The 18,335-nt window shown below is 40.6% G+C and overlaps 1 protein-coding gene across 14 annotated transcripts in view; it reads left to right on the top strand.

The window, feature by feature from the left end:
* PKNOX2 (PBX/knotted 1 homeobox 2) overlaps positions 1-18,335 on the top strand; it is a 424,329-nt gene that overhangs the window by 253,654 nt on the left and 152,340 nt on the right. For 2 of the 14 annotated variants that reach the window (XM_033918107.1, XM_033918095.1), the window contains exon 6: positions 15,679-15,778. The exons of the other annotated variants lie outside the window; for them this stretch is intronic. The gene's annotated coding sequence lies outside the window, so the exon portion shown is untranslated. The remainder of the gene's footprint in view (positions 1-15,678; positions 15,779-18,335) is intronic. 14 annotated transcript variants of the gene reach the window in all.

Raw genomic sequence — 18,335 nt, 5'->3', positions numbered from 1 at the left:
ACATGCATTCTGAGATAAGGAACACATATGCTTTGGCAGACATGCATAGCTGTATAAACTAAAGGCATGAAGAAAGAAACACAAACATGGGCACGAAGCGACGTTCTGTCTAATTTTTGCTAGTCAGGAACAGCTCCTGCTAATTATATAACGTTTGGCTAATACTCCCCAGGAGATAGTCGGTTATCTGTGCTGAATATTTGTGGCTAGTGGCTAGCCACAACTTGGCCAGCCTTGGCTAGCTAAGTTTAACGAAATCGGACTACATAAATTGCAATTCTACCCTTGCCCACTTTTAACCTGCCTGAATGTTCGCTTAGCTAGTTAAGTTAGAGCTGCCTAAAAGAAAATGGATATTCAGTGTGGTTGCTGGAAACAGTCTGGCATTGAGTATCTGGGTTGAGTGCTGGTGTCGGGCGAACGGTGCCAAGCCCAGCGCCTGATGAGTATCAGGCCCTGTGGCCCAGACTCTCAAAATGGCACTGTTAGTTAAGCACTGAATTGGAAGCAAAGAACAGGCCTCAATGATGAGAGAAGAACACACAACAAAGGAGTCGTGAGGATAAGATGTCAAGTATTCAGCCAAGGGTGTATAGTTAAAAAAAAAATCACTTTATTTGTAGATATGCCACAAAGGCTCAAAGACCTCGACACTGGCAGTGTTTCGGCATCTGTGCCTTTATCAAGAGTCTGCAGCCCTGCTTTGGACACTAGTTACTATACTGTTTTTTCTTACAATTTACCAGCGTTTGACCCAGAGCTTTCGCACGCCTACTTTCAAGACAGACTCTTGATAAAGGCACAGACGCCGAAACACTGCCAGTGTCGAGTTGCCGTACAATGAGAGGCTAGAGAAACTGGGCCTCTTCTCCCTGGAAAAGAGGAGACTGAGAGAGGACATGATCGAAACATTCAAGATATTGAAGGGAATTGACTTAGTAGAGAGAGAGAGATTGTTCACCCTCTCCAAGGTGGAGAGAACGAGAGGGCACTCGCTAAAGTTAAAAGGGGATAGATTCCGTACAAATGGAAGGAGGTTCTTCTTCACCCAGAGAGTGGTGGAAATCTGCAACGCTCTTCAAGAGGCTGTTATAAGGGAAAGCACCCTTCAGGGATTCAAGGCAAGGTTGAATAAGTTCCTGCTAGAACAGAACATACGCAGGTAAGGCTAGATTCAAATAGGGCACTAATATTAGTTAGGAAATCACCAGATCCAGTTGAATTTTGGAAAAGAGTTGATTCTTTCCCAAATGAAAATAACACTAATTTTCCATTAAATTGGAAAAACAATTGCAACACAAGTCTAGATGAAATTGCTCCCAAACATACAATAAAGAGACGATCACATGATTCCAAAAAAATGGTATGACTCTGAATTGCTAGAGATGAAATGATCAGTAAGACGTCTTGAGAGAAAATCGTTGAAATCAAAATTAACTGATGATAAAGTAAAATGGAGATAGGAAATTGGAATCTATAAATTAATGATAAGGAATAAACGAAAAGCATATTATACAGCCAAAGTAGGGATTACAAGCACTAATGTTAAAAGGTTATTTCAATTAGTTAATTCCACATTTGATGTTACCAAAAAGAAGCAATCCTCTTGGTTACCCCTTCCATCTTCGGACGATTTAGCTAACTTTTTTTAGCTTAAGGTGCTATCCTTGAGATCTTCAAATCCATCTTGTTCTTCAAATTATTTAGATTCGTATTTTAATTTTAACTTAAATGAGGATGGAATTCCTGCAGATCAGTGTTGGTCCACCTTTGATAATCCTGATTGGCATGATTTCATTAAACTTTTCCAAAAATATGCGCAGTCTTACTGCTGGTTAGATCCTTATCCCCCAGATTTAATGATGGTTGCTCCTGTACACTTTAAATTGAAATTATTTGAGTGGATAACTGACTCTTTGGATGTGGGAAAATTTGCTTCAGACGATGGCAATATAATCATCACTCCGATAATTAAAAATACTAAATAATCTACCTCATTGCTGTCTAATTATAGACCAATTGCATCAATTCCCTTCTTTGTAAAACTTATGGAAGGCTTGGTTCATATACAATTGACAAAATATTTAGAACAACATTTATTACTTCATAATACATAATCTGAATTTAGATCTCTGTACAAAACTGAAACAGTGATAGCTACACTGCTGGATCACTTAAATAACTTAATAAGTAAAGGCAGTAGTGTACTGGTGCTCCAATTTGATTTGAGTAGCGCCTTTGACATGGTAGACCACACCAACCTACTAACTTGCTTGGACGCTTTAGGAGTACATGGCAATGTCTACTCATGGTTTAAGGGATTTATGAAATCTAGATCCTACCAAGTCAGAGTTCAGACTCAACTCTCCTCTAGTTGGAGAAATCCATGTGGCATGCCTCAAGGATCTCCACTATCACCTACATTATTTAATGTCTACCTTTCATCACTAGGTTTGTGCCTAAGCAATCTGGATATAAGACTGTTCAGTTATGCTGATGACATCACATTAGTTTTACCATGTAATTTGGTTCTATCTCAGATTACCACTCAAATTGAGACTATAATGGAAAGGATGAACTTTGGATACAGCAATTCAAACTTAAGCTTAATTCTGATAAAACAGAATTCTTTGTAGCATCTCCTACCAAAATTTTTCATGAACTTTCCATCAATATACTATCGTAACATCTTTTACAATCCAACCAACGATTAGGAATCGTTTTAGATCAACATCTTACTATGAAAACCCAGATAGATGCTGTTGTACATAAAAGTTATTTTACTGTATGGAGACTACGAACAATTAGACCCCATTTTGAATTTTCAGCCTTTAAATTATTGGTTCAGTCATTAGTGATGAGTCTCCTTGACTATTGCAATATTGCTTATTTATCAATTACTAAAAGGAATTATTGAGATTATCATTGATACAGAACACAGCAGTTAGATTGATTTGCGGATTGAAGAAATACGATCATGTTACGTTATTTTATTGCAAATTGCATTGGTTGCCTGTGGAAGCTCAGGTATTGTTCAAGCTGGCCTGTTTTTGTTACAAGGTTTTATATGATGCAGCCCCTACTTATCTGGATAATAGTTTTTCCAATAGCTAAGCACAAATGCAGTAGAAAAACTCCTGCTCTGTTTAAGTTCCCTTCTGTAAAAGGTTGCAAAAGCAAGAATTTCCTAAATCACTCTTTAGCATCTTAGGCAGCTTCTCATGTTGCTCACAGCTGTTTTTTTCAGACATTTTAGAAAACAGCTAAAAACCTATCTTTTCTCCAAATACCTGACTAGCTGACTCATTCAGCTATACGATTATGTTTAATGTTTATAATCTATTGTTAACCGCGTAGAACTTTTTGGTAACGCGGTCTATAAGTGCAATGTTATGTTATGTGGTCTTTGACCTAAGGGCCGTCATGTGAGCGGACTGCTGGGCACGATGAACCACTGGTCTGACCCAGCAGCGGCAAATCTTATGGTCTTATGAGTCTTTGAGCCTTTGTGGCATATCTACAAATAAAGTGATTTTTTTGAACTATACACCCTTGGCTGAATACTTGACATCTTATCCTCACGACTCCTTTGTTGTGCGACTGTTAGTTGGGCGGCAGTAGGTGCCCTACTGCCGCCTAACTTAATCAGTTTAATTGGCGCAGTAATTGACGGCACCGATTAAAAACCAATTAAAAAGCAGTTTATAAAAATGAAGGCACCTAACAACGCCTACAAAAATTCAAAAGCAGATAACTTGTGGGCATTCCAGGGGCAGTCACTGCATAAGTGAACCTCTTAAATTGGGCCCCCCCAAAAATAGCAGTCTAGTCTTTAAGAGGTTGGCTTATGCAGTCAAGGGCTCAATACTGACTTAATTGGCTATGTGTTATTCAGCTTTAAAAACAAAAGCACATTCACTACCGACAGGGCCCAGCAGACAGCAAAATGTTCACCGCTGATGGCTGAATATCAGGGAGGGGGGGGGCAAACAGTAGCATAGCAAGGTGGAGGTATGGGGAGCAGACTGCCTCGGCGCTGTCTTGATGGAAGCGCCAGCACCTCCTCTCTCCGCCCATCTACCTATTGTAATCTTCAATGACAACAAGCAGCATCTCCAACCTCCTGCTTGCGCCAGCCTCAACTCCCCTTCCGACATCACTTCCTGGTCATGGGGCCAGGAAGTGACATCAGAGGAAGAGCTAAGGCCGGCATGAGCAGCAGGTAGGAGATGCTGCTCTCTGCCAGTGAAGATTTTAAGAGGTACTCTCGGGGGGGGGGGGGGGGGGGGGGGCAGCCGGCACGGTACGGTAGGGAAGAGTTCTAGGGGCATATGGTGCGGCGATGCTGGGTGCCATTGCCCCAGGCACCTCCTTCCCTTGCTACACCACTGGGAGCGGGTTTATTTTGCTCCTGAACATCAGTATTTCTGTACTTATATATGTACACCTGTGCCTCCATGTCTGTCTGTCTACCTGTTACAGGATAGTTTATATTTATCTCTGATAATAAGATACATTCTTTCTGATGTGACCTAATGATAGAGACTTTAGAGGTTTCATGATTTAAACTGTGCTTTTCTTTCTGATGTTCCTTCGTGCCTGTTCTCTGTTCTTCTGTTCATTTTTTTATTTTTTTCACCCCGTGTTTCTCTCTCTTTCTCACTCCGTGTTCCTCCCTTCCTCCCCCCTGGCCTTACCTCATTCCCTCCTGTGGAGCCGCAGTACACTCAGCCTTGCTGTTAATTAGGAGTTTGGGGAGATGCAGGCTCTCCTGCAGCCTGCAGGTTGGTTGGTTGTCGGGGAAGAGGCTGAGAGTTCACTGATCTCTTTCTGGAAGCAGGATTTCATTTCTGATTGAAGGTGCTGGATGGCGTCCTTTGTAAGGCGCAGGCAGTCAAGGCCTGAGACTTTTACCACTACTGTTAAACATTTCTGTTGTGCTTCAAGGATGGATGCAGTGTTTTCTAGTCGCATATGAGAGATGCCCATTTCTTGTAGAGCTTGCAGTCTGTCTGACAGATGGATATGGAAGTCAGAGCGACTTCTGTGTATCAGGGATTTTGCCATGGAGAGAACAGTTTTCTAAATCCTTTCCGGCATGTGAAGCCTGTTTCATTGGGATGATCCCAGGACAAACATTTTTGTTTTGGGCTATTTTCCTAATTTTCCAATTTTTGGGGGGGTTCATTTCACACACTTGTATTAAAACATTTTTAATGTGCAGTAATACTTTGTAACATGTACCAACTGAAGTAACTAACACATATTAATTCATAGCTTAAGTGTTAAATCATCTTAGCATACATATTCAAAGTGATTCAAACAGCCAGGAGAGACTCCTGGCTTGGTGGGGGCTAAGTGGAGATATTCAGTGGCATGTAACTGGACAGTACCACTGAATATTCCTGCTAACTGGCCATCCCTTAACTGAAGGCCGAATGTGGAGTTTGGGCGGAGATGCAATCTATTCAGTCTGCTAATTGGCTAGGGACCTGCATCAAGATAGGACAGAAAAAAGGCTGTCCTAACTTGATATGGTGAGGTTAACTAGGCCCCAATATGAATACTGACCACTGCTTGGTTAGCCTCCGAGTTGCAACCCTCCTTCCAATCTCCCCTCCCAGGAGAGATAATCAAGAGAGAGAGTGTGGGTTCAAGAGGGAATACAGGAAGGGTCATTGGTTTCTGCTCACTGAGGTGAGCTGCATGCAACCGTGTAGACAGAGTATAGTCTAATCTAGTATTTGTGCTTATCTAATCTACTCTTCAATGTCTTTATCACACAGAGCCGACAAAAGTTCAAGGCGATTTGCAAAAAGAGAACCCATCCAAATGGGAATTTACAATAATTTAAGATATACATCAGTGGTTCTTAAACCTGTCTTGGGGGACCCCCAGCCAGTCAGGTTTTCAAGATATCCGTAATGAATATGCATGAGGCAGATTTGCATGCCTTTCACCTCTATTATATGCAAATCTACCTCACTGTAGAAGTATATAGACAGCTTAATAAAGAAAGTGATTATCAAATATTACAAGAAGATCCTACTTTGAGATTAATGAGACAGATAGAGGAGTTAACAAGGGAAGGATTAGAAAAAGGTTATTTAACAAAAGCGGAATTTAAATATTTAAATTTGAAGTCTCCAAAATGTCCTGTGTTCTATACCCTCCCAAAAGTGCATAAACGATTAGATCAACCTCCTGGTAGACCAATTGTGTCAAGCCGAGGTTCTTTATTGGAACTGTTGTCTAATTTTTTAGATCATTTTCTACAGCCATGCGTAAAAGAAACTTTTTCTTATATACAAGATTCTGCTGACTTCCTGAAGAGAATATCAAACCTTCAATTAGTAGAGACAGTTTGGTTAGTGACTCTAGATGTTCAGTCTTTATACACGGTGATCCCACAAGAAGAGGCGTTACAAATAATACAAAAATACCCTGATCAACGTGAAGGAGAACAGAGTTCCCACAGATTTTTTTTTTTAGTGAATTTAGCTAGGATGGCCATGTGTGAGAATTTCTTTACGTTTGAAAGAAAATATTATAAACAAAAAATGGGGGTTGCCATGGGAGAGACGATGGCACCGTCAATCGCCAACTTCTGTCAGATTTTGAAATAAAATGGCTCTCTGAGAACCCATTTAGCGAGATGTTTTCACACTGGTCAGGGTTTATAGATGACGTCTTCTTCATATGGAAAAGTGACCGTTCACATCTTGAAGAATTTTTAGATTGGCTGAATATGTGTCATCCTAATATTACATTTGTCACGCATTGTGACACGCATCAAGTGATTCATAAGGCAAACAAAAGAGCACTCTATGCGAACAGAGATCTAACGTTCTTAAAGACACAACAACCACGGACAAAGTAATGACATACACAGTTAAATTTGATCATAAATCTCAACAATTGGGCAGAATCCTACATAAACATTGACCTCTAATACAAATGCTGCCACCTTTCAAAGAGCGTGATTTGCAATTAGCGTACAGACGAGGGCATGAATTTAAAAGAACAACTCGGCCCAGCTGTACTGACTGATAAAAGAGTAAATGACAGAACACATCCTCAGCATACAGCATGTGGGAACTGTATGGATTGTGCAGTCATGGTGACAGCATCAGAGTTTATAAACCCGTTAAACCAGAAGAGAGATGCATTGAAATATAAGACTCATCCAACTGTGCAAATCTTCATAGTACTCAACTTGACTTTCCCAGAGAATGCTCAATTGGTATTTATAGAGCCATCAGAAGCGGCACCCCCAACTACACAGAGTAGCAGCTCGAGGGGCTATATTGCCGCTAACACTTCCTCATAGGCTCGTATACCAATTTATCATAATTTTTCTAAGTTAAACACTCATTTAAACATGGCGGCCATCAACGCTGATCCAGCTGGATCAGCGCTGATGCCCGCCATGTTTAAATGAGTGTCTAACTAGAAACAATTGTGCCACGCCCTGAAGAAGTATTGCTGCATGAAACATGCATGTCGTCATTGGTGGCTAACTGTTCCTGGCATCGGTTTATCTGAACCGGGACGTTAAAGATAAGTTGATGAAATTTTCAATATTATCTACTTAAATATGATAATCTGAACTATTTATAAAAATTTTAAGAGAGATTTAACGATCACAAACCTTACTAACTTAGAAAAAGTATGATAAATTGGTATACGAGCCTATGAGGAAGTGTTAGCGTCAATATAGACCCTCGAGCTTCTACTCTGTGTAGTTGGGGGTGCCGCTTCTGATGGCTCTATAAATACCAATTGAGCATTCTCTGGGAAAGTCAAGTTGAGTTCTATGAAGATTTGCACAGTTGGATGAATCTGATATTTATTGCAAAATCGTAAATAAGAGTTCTCAGCTGGTTTAATTGAAATATAAGACGACACGCACTACTGAATTTGTGGTGTATTGTATCGTATGCCCACGGTCTAAGGTTTATGTGGGCCAGACAATTAGACAACTGAGGATTTGCCTAAATGAGCACAGAAGTACACTAGGCAGGAAAAATGCACAAGCACCGACAGTACAGCATTGTCTTGATCAGAATCATGAGTTTTTCCAACTGAGATGTTATGTGCTTGATCACGTTAAACAAGATTTTTGTGGAGATAACAGGCAGTTATGTCTCCAGCAACGAGAACAATGCTGGATCTACGAGCTTGAATCTATGACTCCTAAAGGTTTAAATATGAATATTGATTAGTACTACTTCTATTAAAGATTTAATGTTTCAGTATTTCACCTCAAAGAATGAAATTTGCTGCGACTCTGGAGAACCAATCCAAAAGGGCCATGGTTGTGCTGGCCAACCAATGAAGAGAAGCCAACACTCCCCACAATAATGACGTGGAATGGAGTGATAGGTGATTTTCTCCTTTAATAAAGAATGAGAAGCCACTGTTGAAACAGGATGCTGGTGAGATCGAGTAAGCAAGCATTCCAGTGAATACTGTGGTCTTGATTCATATGTAGAATATTACATTATCTGAATTGGATACATAAAGTTTTTGTATATATATTTGCCTCCACGGAACTGTGTGAAAAAGTGAGAGTCTGTGAGCCCTGAAGAAACCGGTTGTTTACCGTGAAACGTTGGCTGGCTACTAATTGAGACATCACTCGTATATCATAGCACAGTAACTAGTGTTGCAGCTTTATATCTCAGTCCCGCATTAAGATTAACATAGTAGTAGCAGCCAAGGCTGTGGAGTCGGTAGATAAATGTTCCGACTCCTCAGTTTTTTGTACTTCAGACTCCGACTCCGACTCCAGGTACCCGAAATTTCCAACGACTCCGACTCCACAGCACTGGTTAATTTTCAGATCATTAAAATGGAATATCAAGTTGAAAGAAATGAGCATTTTCGACACAACCTTCTTTTTGCTTTTAATCAAGGTTCTAAGGCCGCAGAAGCTGCTCGCAACATTTGTGCTGTGTATATAGTGGGTGCTATAGCTGAAAGAATCGCTCGTGATGGGTATGCCAAGTTCAAAAATGGAGTCGGTAGATAAATGTTCCGACTCCGACTCCTCAGTTTTTTGTACTTCTGACTTCAACTTCGACTCCAGGTACCCGAAATTTCCTCCAACTTTGACTCCTCGACTCCGACTCCGACTCCACAGCCCTGGTAGCAGCAGCATGTTCTCCGCGGAAGTTTTTTGCCGATGATGTGGGTGGAGGAGGTTTGAGCATTCATACTCTTCCAAAATAAACCTAAGGCTTTTTCTTCCATTGAGATAGTGCTCTCAGTTTAATAAGTGGAGCATCCATATTTATAATTATTTATTTACTCACTTCCACAATTTTATACTAATTAGTATCTTAAATTACTGTAAATTCCCATATTATTTGGATGGGTTCTCTTTTTGCAAATCGCCTTGAACTGCACTGTGCGATAAAGACATTGAAAAGTAGATTCGATACGCACTTGTAGTCATCGTAGATTAATGATTACATTACATTACATTTGTGATTTCTATTCCGCCATTACCTTGCGGTTCAAGGCGGATTACATAAGAATTGTCATATTACTAAATACATAGGCGGATTACATTAGAATTGTCGTGGTGTTAGGAAATACAAGGGTTAGTTTGAACATTTTAAGTTTGCTAAGGAGTAGATAGTATTGTAGGTGAAGCTTGGGACGGATCTGGATGTATTATATAGGTTTTATATATTTTTTGAAGAGTAGGGTTTTTGTTTCTGTTTTGAAGGTTTTATACTCAGTGGTCGAAGACAGCAGATTGGTGAGTTGTCTGTCCAGTTTTGCTGCTCTGGTGGGCAGTAGGTGGTCATAAGAACATAAGAATTGCCGCTGCTGGGTCAGACTAGTGGTCCATCCTGCCCAGTAGTCCGCTCACGCGGTGGCCTCAGGTCAAAGACCAGTGCTCTAAATGAGTCCAGCCTCACCTGCGTATATTCCAGTTTTGCAAGAACTTGTCCAACTTTGTATTGAAACCCTCTAACAGATTCCGGAAGAGCATTCCAGTTTTCCACCACTCTCTGGGTGAAGAAGAATTTCCTTATGTTTGTACGGAGCAGAGCTGTTGAGAGAGCAGGATCGCGGCAGAGAGCACAGTGGGAGCAGAGAGCTAAATGCAGCAGGGCTGGTGGAAGTTGGCTGGGATTTCAGGGCGGCATGGAGCAGGAGAGTCGGCAGAGGCGTGTGCGACTGGTCCTCAGCAGTTACTTGTTTTAGGATTGGCCAACCCAGTTGGTGTTCCTCTTTTTGCATGCCGTTCCCCCTCATTTACATGATCAGATCGGATGTGGGAGGAAGGTTAGTGAATCGGGTCGGGGTCGCTAAGTGGTCGGGACTTGATCGGTGGGCTTAGTGAATCTAGCCCATAGTCCTATGTAGTCCTTAGTGCATACTTTATATACTCATCACTTAAGCACTAAAGTCAAACTATTAATTAAATAAATAAAAACTTATTGTAAATGATGTGAAGTGCTCAGTGCCTATATCTCCTGCATTGGAGCCACATGAAGATTTAATTAGGGACCATCATCGCACCTCATTCGTCCCTTTATATGCCATTCCCATAAGGTAAATGTAAGATTATTAACAACGTAAGCCTACTGTTCCAATCAATTCTCAAATTGACACTTATCTTGTTGAGATGACCTTGCTTGTTCCTCCATCATGTGATCATCTGTGAAATGTGCATTAAATTCTCCCCTACTCGAACCTGAGTTTCGCCAAGATGGGCTTAGTCAAGAGGAGTAGATACTACAATAAATCCAAGAAATATGATTCACATTCCTATATTGTCTAAAATGACACTTTTATTTATTTATTTTAGTTTTTATATACCACTTATTACCTAAGTGGTTTACATTCAGATACTCAAAGCATTTTGCTCTGTCTTTCCCAGTGGGCTCACACTCTATCTAATATACCTGGGTCAATGGGGGATTAATGACTTGGCCAGGGTCACAAGGAACAGCATGGGATTTGAACCCACATCCTCAGGGTGCTGAGGCTATAGCTTTAACCACTGTGCTATTCTAGAAATCAAAATATAGTAGAAGTGAGCCAAGTATAGGACAATCAAGCCATTATGACATCACTGAAGAGGTTGGCTCTCAGGCATTGGTGGAATGAGGCATTATGACATCACAATACCAGCTCTGGCTATCAGAGGCTGAAACTTTTCACATTATTTATTCAATTTTTTATACTGTTCTCCCAGGGAAACTCAGAACGGTTTACATGAATTTATTCAGGTACTCAAGCATTTTTCCCTATCTGTCCCAGGGGGCTCACACTCTATCTAATGTACCTAGGGAAATGGGAGATTAAGTGACTTGGCCAGGGTCACAAGGAACAGCATGGGATTTGAACTCACAACCTAAGGGTGCTGAGGCTGTAGCTTTAACCACTGTGCCACACAGTGTCATAAATATAAACTTCCTTCAACTATCATTTTTATTAATAATTATTCTTTTTTTAAAATTATTTATTAATTTTTAAAGCTACAACAGTGCAATACAATAAAAGCACATTCATCTTTCTCATGTTCATAATTATCCATTCCCCCCTACCCACCCACCCAATTATCATTCCATATTGCACAAACATATATTATCATAAATATCTTGTCTATTCTGAATAATGATATCTTCACACCCATTCCAATTATAAATATTGAAAAATCAATTTATGACATAAAGAATCCCTCTCCCCCCCCCCCCCTTACATCGGCTGCCTGCTTACATCAACTCCATTTCTCAGACATGAACATCTTTGTGAGAATTCCTTACAAAACCATAACATTGGTATTAAGGTCACTACAATATGCTTTCTCCTATTTTTATTGTCTACTAACTCCTTATGTATCCACTCAGTCTCTATACCAATTGGAGCAGCATCTTTTAGCGATGCCTTCCTTTTGCCAAATTTGGTATGCAGTGATCGATTGGTCTGTTTTTAGCGTAATGGGTCCCACGTTGTGGAATACCCTCTCTTTCCATTTGAAACTGGAATCCCCAATTGAATGAGTTAAAGGAAATTTTAAAAGATATTCTTTTTCAGTAAGACTCTTAAACAGACTTTTATTTCAAGTTTCAAGATCAAGTTTTAATAAAATTTGATGGATCGCTTAATTATAACATAAAGCGATGAACAAATCTAAAAACGCGTGGTACATTTCTCAGTACGGGGGAGACCACGTTAATAACATAAGTCAAACAATGAACAGAACCAAAAGGAAAAAGGGGGAAGAACTGCAATATTTGGCAGTAAAGAAGACGAAAAGGGGGTAAAACGATAGGGGGGAAAGACCACGTAAAGGTTTTATAAAAATTAAAATATATTTATCAATTTAAGGTACAGGGAGGGGGGATTTTATTATTACATGTTTTATATGATAATGGAATATATGGGAAGGAGGGTTGGGATAGAATTTATGAAATGTGTCAATGATGGTTTGTAAGTGATGTATTTATTGTTTATGTGAATGAATATATTTTAACACTTAATGTAATCTTGAAAATGAATAAAGAATATTAAAAAAAAATTAAAATAGTGATAAAATTCTAAAAAAAATAAAAAAAATTAGCAATTAAAAGCATCTTTAAAAAGAAAGCATTTTAATTTGCTTTTAAATCGGTTTAAAAACTTATTTCCTAGTTTGTTGATCCACTACTGCTGTGATAATGTACAAGGCTGAAAGATTACAGACAATTACTTGCAAATTGCCGTCTTCAACTTTCCTACCACAATGCATTTTTTTTCTTTTTTTTAAATTAGATCTATATTGATTGTAAGCTGCTAGAAGGCTTATTTTCTCCTATTGGCAGTATATCAAGTGCAAGTAAACATGAAACTTGAAACTTGCTTCCACTGTTAACCGCTAGACCAGCACCGCTCTGCGCAGGCATACACTGGACACACCTTTTGCCCCAGTACAGATACAGACGGTGATAATTAATTGCAATAAGGAGATGAACAGGAAAAGGCAGACTAGGGATTGAAAACAGCATCAAAATGCTGGGCTTTTAGGCAAGATTTAAGGCACAGAGACTGAGCAAGGAACAGCTGCAGAGTGAAAACATTTGATCTGGATATGGTAATAGATGGGGAGTCAAAGTAGTGATTTTAAAGGAGGGGTTATATGGTCTTAATAGTGATAGCAATATAGCTGACTTCTGAATAGGCAATAATGGGAATTCTATAAAGAGCAACATTCATTTGTCTAAGAAGCAGATGATGAGGACATACAGAAAGATGCTCATGGAGAAAGGGACAGATTTTTAGAGCTCTTAGAAAAACACTGGTACACTAAAGAATACAGGAGCCTTGACTTCCAACTAGAGAATGACGTGGTGACAAAATTCATCACCTTCCCTGTCCCCGCGGATAACCAAGCAATCCCGTGTCATTCTTTAGTGTCTATCTCGACCTCAGTCCTTCTACGCGAGCATTCGTCAGTGCAAGGCTTGAGGGTTAGTGGCTGGGCCCATTCATACTCTGATTCTTATGTGAGCCAAGTATAGGATAATGAAGCCATTGTGGCATCACTGATGAGGCATTGGTGGAATGAGGCATTATGACATCACAATATCTGCTCTGGATACCAGAGACTGTCATTCTATAGTGTCTGTCTCAACCTCAGTCCTTCTACACCAGTATTCTTCAGTGCAAGGCTTCAGAGTCAGTGGCTGGGCCCATTCATATTGATTCTTATGTGAGCCAAGTATAGGACAATCAAGCCATTATGACATCACTGATGAGGCATTGGTGGAATGAGGTATTATGACATCACAATATCTGCTCTGGATATCAGAGACTGTCATTCTTTAGTGTCTATCTCAGCCTCAGTCATTCTACGGCAGCATTCTTCAGTTCAAGGCTTGAGGATCAGTGGCTGGACCCATTCATACTCCGATGCTTCCCTCTCTCCTTAAAGAATTACATGGAGATGGTTTCCCGCGGTTATCCACAGGACCAGTGACGAATTTCGTCACCGTGTCATTCTCTACAAAGTTCTACCAAAGGTATCACCTAATTGATGCCTTGTGCATCAGTGAACTTTTCAAGGATACTTGATCAATTATGTTTATGTAGTAAGGTATATCCTCTCCTAAAGCCATGGAAGAAAATCAGAAAGAACACACAGACATACTCTCTCCAACATACCGCAACCCCCCTTCCTGTTTGTTTGAGTGGGTAGGTAGCCTGTAATTAGTTATGTTGTAAATGGGATCTCTTAAAGAGAAGAGGAGATAGTGGATGGCCAGACAGAATGGACCATTTGGCCTTTATCTACCACCATCTTTCTGTGTTTCTATTTGTCTTTGTTGTATACCATCCAAAGCAATTGTATATCTGTGGAACCATTATACCAACTAATAAATGAAATTATATAGAACTATGGAGTTTATTGCATTATTTGATATAAAAATGGCCAAATGGGCCCTGTTATTCAACAGGACATTTGTGGGGAGGAGTGGCTCTGATCTCGATAAGTCCCACTCACTGGGTCTTACCTTGATAGCTAACGCTGAAAATACTCCTTTCTTGGCAGTGCTGGGCAATGTGGGTGGTGTCAGGGCAGAGCTGAAAGTTATCTAGTTAGCAAAAACATATAAACCGAGATTTTGGGGCCAATGGCCCCAAAATGGGGGTCTTGGTTTATATTCAAGTCAGCGCTGACCTGCACTCCTCCCGAACCTGTTGCCGGGCCTGCCGTGAGACCTGATGGTCCAACAGTAACCAGGACAGGCGGGATCCTTCCCACCTCCTGTCTCAGCCGATTCTAAGAATTTTTTGCCTCCCCCAAGTTCCTTTATTATTCCTGGTGGTCCAGTGGTGAACCACGGCAGGAGCAACCTTCCTGTGCAGAACCGCCAGCTGATTGGCTGCCATGAGCTCACGACGATTCTCTGCTGGACCACCAGGGATACTAAAGATATGTGGGGAAGGCAAGAGGGAGGTAAAATTTCTTAGGATCGGCTGGGACAGGAGGCGGGAGGAATCTGTCCTGTCCTGACCACTGCTGGACCACCAGGTCTCACGGCAGGCCCAGTGAAGGCCTGCAAGTCATCAGGAGAGAGGAGGGGCAGAGTACAGAACCTGACAGTGAAGGAGTGGGGCTGGGTACAGAGATGGGCAGGGGAGTGAGTGAGGGGACTGGATAAGAGCCTGAAAGAGAGATCCCCCCCCCCTGTTTATATTCAAGTCAACATTTTTTGAGGGGAAAGATTACCTTGGTTTATATTTGAGTATTTATTTATTTATTTCAGAATTTATATTCCTCATATCCAACAATTCTATGCTGATTACAAAATAGCATACATAATAAAATCACAAAAAACCTAACAAAAGACAAAAACACAATAATGCAGTACATACAGTAACTATCTGGATAAAGTTAAGGCAGCAAAAAGACAGTCCTATATTTATCTGAGTAGTTGACTGGGGGTGAGTCTGAATATTACCTGTAGCCAGACAAGTACCTCTGATCTGCTTTGATCAGCGTTGGCATTGGCAATGGCCTGGTGCTACATATCTAGATTTTTAAAAATCTCACGGCGACGTACATTTAAAAAAAAAAAAACACTGACCACATGGGCCGAATGTTGAAGCAATAAGATTTTAAATTGATGAAATTTTAAATTTTAGTAATTACGTTTTTCTTTTTGTAAACAGTTGCTTCCGTTCATTTAAAAAGAAGCCGAACTTACCCTTCTAGAAGAGAAGAGAGAGAAGGAAACCTGGTTTTAGAGGCAAAGGGCTCACTGAGCAGATGGTAGGTGGCAAGTAATAGTTTTAAGTCTGCAAACACAGGAGTAAGAAACAAAGGCATCAAACTAGACCAGGGTGGGCAAACTTTTTGACTTGTGGGCCACAATGGGTTCTTAAATTTGACAGAGGTTGCTGGACTAAGAGCATCTTTCTATCCCTCCCTCCCATCTCCCTGTGCAGCAGAAGCCTTGCCCAGCTTCTATCCTTTCTTTCCGCCGCACAGCTAAACCCCTGCTGACCCTCTATCCTTCCCTCCTATCCGAACCCCGCCGAATGCGAGCCCTACATACCTCCCTCCAGAGCAGTGTCAGGCCGGCAGCACTCTAAGGCTGCTTTGCAGCCTTCCCTCATTGGGAAATTTCCTCTGCCACATCACTGATGATGTCATCAGTAACGCGGTGCACGGAAGGCCCCCACGAGAGAAGGCCGTGAAGCAGCCTGTTTAGAGTGCTGCCGGCCCGACGCTGCTCTGGAGGGAGGTATGTAGGGCTCGCGGTCGGTGGGGTTCGAATGGTCGGCGGGCTGGATTAAAAAATTAAACGGGTCGGATATGGCCCGCGGGCCATAGTTTGCCCCTATCTGAATTAGACTGTGCTATTGCAATTTGTTCTTGGGTTTATACCCAAAGAAAGCACCCTGAAACAATTTCTTTTCTTTTTATTTTTTTTCATTATATAATTTATTGAAATTTTTTTTTAATTTATAAAGATACAACATATCAAATAAAATAAAAAATACCAACAGAAAAGCATAAAACAGAAAAAGTCATAGGGTGTCATAACATAACATGAATCCAAATTAAGCATAATACTGTACATTAATCATTAACCCCCTCTTTTACTAAGGCGCATTAGCTGATTTAGGGCGCCTTAGTAAAAGGACCCCTAAGTTTCAACAAACGTTCCCATACGTGCCTAAATTTCTCTAAATTACCACATTTAATTGCATAAATCTTCTCATACTTACTATACAGACATAACATATTCCACCACGTATTCTATTCTAATTTAGAAAAATCCTTCCAATTAATGAAAATAGTTTTAAGCATTAGCATTAGTAAGATCTTTATCAGTTGTGCTTTATAGGTACTTAGATAAGTCTGCAACCCAAAACCTTCTAATATAATTATTGGATAAGACAGTGGTTCCGTTATGGATAACAACTGTGAAATTGTTGTCCATATTTTATCCCAATATAAGAGGCAACCTATGGACATTTGAATAGCATATGCTCCAATGTACCAACCGCATTTTTACTTGATCAACAAAGTTGTCCCTTGGATGTATCAATTCTATATAAACGAAGCAGAGTCCATAGTGCCTTGTGCGGCAGAAAAAAGGAGGACTGCATCCCACGTGCAGAATGCTACAACAATTTCAAATTCTATACATCATTACAAAATTATCGCATCAAATACAGCAAAACAATTAGTAGGTGACAGCATGTGTTTACTTGTGGCTTGAGAACAAACTCTTTGTGGCCATTCTCCCCGTCAGGTTCTTAGCATATTAAGGACAACTGATGTTTAGAAACTAGTTAAGAATATTTAAATTTACTTTACAATGCTGTGCAATAGCAGTTTGGCTTGAATTTTGTTTATACAAATAATAAAGAGCAAAGGATATGAAATGCCTATAGAATAATAAACTGATGCAAAGGTAAACAAATGGAAAAGTGTGACTTGTAAGCAAGCACATGAGTCCTTTGAGTTTTTTGGATTGTACCACTTTTGAGCTGTTAACTTTGAAGGTTGGAAACTTTGGATTGTCTTGGATGAGTTTCCTTTAAGTCTGTGAAAAACTCAAAAGGAGCCTAACTTGAAAATTCAACTAACATCCTTAGGGGTGTCCAACCTGCGGCCCGAGGGCCGCTTGTAGCCCCGTGAAGTATTTTGTGCGGCCCCAGTCGAGGGTGATGCAGTGTTTTCCTCTGATGCCCCTGGGTGTTTACCGTCTTGCCGGCTCCCTCCTCTGTCTTGCTGCAGAGTTTGCGCGTTTGTGTGGCACCAGAAACATTTTTTTCGGCCAGTGTGGCCCAGGGAAGCCAAAAGGTTGGACACCCCTAGGATCTGAACCAAATGTTCTGAATATTAGGCTAGTCTCCTGTCTCATTCTTCCAGTTTCTGGTTGGGTGTCTGGGCTTTTCTCGTGGCTTAGTCTACAAATCAAGACCTGTTCTCAAAAAACCAGCATCACTTCTTTCAACCAGATGTAAACTGGAAATGGTTGCTAGGTAACCAGGGAACTACAGGATAGAGAAGTCAGGATGTTTAGAGAATTGTGAGATCTGAGATTAATAAGGAGCTAGGAAGAGGGCAAAAGCTAACCAACTGACCCAGGTTTAGAAACAGGCAACATAAAGTCCCCTCTCGCACCAGATTTTGAAAGTGCCATATCATTGGCATAACTAGGGACTGCAATTTGCTTCTCTAGCTCTTCCTTTTCATGTAGCGTTCAGGGAACAGGAGATTTTTCTGCTCTGTAATGTCTGTTCCAGCTTTATCCTGGAATGAGAGACGGTGAAGCTGGGCAGATATTGCAGGCAGCATACGAGGAGAAACT

Source organism: Geotrypetes seraphini, chromosome 13, assembly GCF_902459505.1.
Source record: "Geotrypetes seraphini chromosome 13, aGeoSer1.1, whole genome shotgun sequence".
Lineage (NCBI taxonomy): Eukaryota > Metazoa > Chordata > Amphibia > Gymnophiona > Dermophiidae > Geotrypetes > Geotrypetes seraphini.
This window is presented reverse-complemented; position numbering and strand designations above follow the sequence as displayed.